Genomic DNA, 2,500 nt, shown 5'->3' with positions numbered 1-2,500 from the left:
ATTCACTATGTAACGTTTTTGGTTTCTAATTTATTTCTCACTCACATTTTGTGAGTTTTAAAAGCCAAAAATGCATAGTATTCACGATTTGTATCATTCTCTTTGATGGGGTAAGAATTTATATAGGGACAGTGCAAATTAAGAAATAAGCAAATAGTTTTTTTTTTTTTTTTTTTTTTGCCATACTCACAATTATGAATGGGTGAGATATAGTGATCAAATCAAGTGGATGTTGAGGAAATTTGACCTCCTTTTTCAATATACAATGGCTCCAATATTTTAAGATCTGGGATGGAGAGATAGAGGAGAGAGACAAATGGAGGACAATCAGTAAAAGTTAAATGTAAGGGTCTTATTTATGGAGGGGAAGTCTTGAATACGAGAAAAAAGTGGAAGGAAACTTGAGCGATAGTCTCTTGTTTGTTAACATGGGGGTAGATCAGCAGGGGGTGCCGGAAGCGTTTGAGACGTCCCATTTCCATTCTTCACAATGAACGCCATGGACATACCCCATGAGTTATGAAGATCAATATGGCAATGCATATACCAAACACCTGCATAGTTCAACAAGAAGACATCTTTTACTTTTAGCTTTCAAGTCCTAAAGTATAATACTACCAACTATTACTCTTCAATAAAAGAACAGGTGCACAAATGAACACTGACATTTCTACGTTTTACCTTACATCGGACAGCTTCTCTCATCCGTTTTTTGTCGCTTATGCAAAACGAGGTCTCGCTCAAACCAACTCAGCCAAAAATGGCGGAGTTATCTCTAGAAGGAAACGAACTGCTTATTGACATCCAGCTTGCCCCAAGGAGTTGAAAGTTTCGTAGAATTTAAGAGCTTATCTACTAACATATTATGGCGGACGGGTTCGACCTTTACACGTGTCATCAACTGCAAGCCGAAGGCTAAATTCCAAAGGAATAGTCACTTCTCTCTCTTGCTCTCTCTCTCTCTCTCTCTCTCCTGTTCCTTCTCCGCTTTACTGAGCACAATGTCGATCATTTCCACCGAGCCCGCCGCTGCAGTGCGCACTGTCATCGCTACAGCGATAAGCAACAGCGCCCTCAGTGGCCATTGCATGGCACTGCCACTTTACCTGAAGCTTCCTTCATCACTAATTGTTCACTGCTAATCATGCTAATCAAAATTGCAGGACTCCAACGGCGGCAGCGCTTGTACAAATTTCATTCTCTCTGCCTGCTCTGTAGGCGACAATATCCATCGGCCAATTTTCAAAATCTCTGCCTGCTCTGCGCCATTTTCTCCAACTTCCACACCATTGCAATAGCATTTAAATTAAAATTTAAACCTTAGTGCAACACATTAGGGAAATGTATGGGAAACAGATGCTTTTCTGTACAAGCCCTTCTTGATAAGTGCTCCCCAGCCGAGCGGGTGTCAAGGTTTATATAGCTTTACCTTCCCAAAGCAAGGGCCCCATAATTTTTAACCCGAAAAACGTCCCAAGACTAGACAAATCCCCCATCACTTCACTTATTTTGAAAAGAGAGGAGGGTGTAATGAGAAGGAGTGCCCGCCCGTGCACAAACCGCACAAACCGCCGCTCACTCGAGTACCCCACTCTTGCAAAAAAAAACATCCGCTTGCGAGGGGCAGGGTGGTACTCTACTGCGACCTCTCTCTCTCTCTCTCTCTCTCTCTCTCTCTCTCTCTCTCTCTCTCTCTCTCTCTCTCTCTCTCTCCGCTTTGCATCCCCAACCTGTTCCTTCTCCGCTTTACTAAGCAAGGTTGGCATGCCATGAATGATGAGAGGGAGAGCCCATTACTACAGGAACTTTGGAAGTCGAGCGCATTTTCACACACACACACAGAGAGAGAGAGAGAGAGTTACCTGCCGGCATTGTAAGTGTGTGTGTGTACTACACGCGCTCGCGCTTGCGATGCTCTAGGAAAGCATGCTAACGAAGCGTAGGGTGGGTGCCATAGCATTCCATGCAAGTAGCCTGCAGGATGCAAGGGTCGTCATGGGGGTGGATACCTGCAGTCAGCAAGAGGTAGATCAGTCGGAAGGACTGGTCTGGCTAAGGGAAGTATGGGCCATGTGGACAACTGTATCGCAGGGATAGTGGGGCAACTCTAATAGCAGCTCGCAGCCAACAAGAGGCAAATAAGGGGCCTGTGGGGTGGAAGTGGGAGGTAGTGAGTGGGTCTAGCAGAGGGCAGCGCCCTCAGCAACTATATAGATGGGGCAGGTGGGCTGCTATATAGCAACGTACATAGGGTGACAAAGGGCGGCTTCATTTCTCACAGCATCCAAGTATTGCCAATTTTGTAACTAGGCATGCGTAGAGCCTGTTAAAAATAACCCATTACGTATTTGCAACCTCCGTCATCATGATTTAGCCATTCTCCTTCAGCCCATGCTCATATTCGTTGGCTTCAATATATGCAATGGCAAGGACAATCATTACTCACAACGTTATCTTCAATGGGTTCTTAAGGATGCAAGTTGCATCCATGAAGCTCTTC

This window comes from Adiantum capillus-veneris, chromosome 5 (assembly GCF_014529385.1).
Source record: "Adiantum capillus-veneris isolate H3 chromosome 5, ASM1452938v2, whole genome shotgun sequence".
Lineage (NCBI taxonomy): Eukaryota > Viridiplantae > Streptophyta > Polypodiopsida > Polypodiales > Pteridaceae > Adiantum > Adiantum capillus-veneris.
This window is presented reverse-complemented; position numbering follows the sequence as displayed.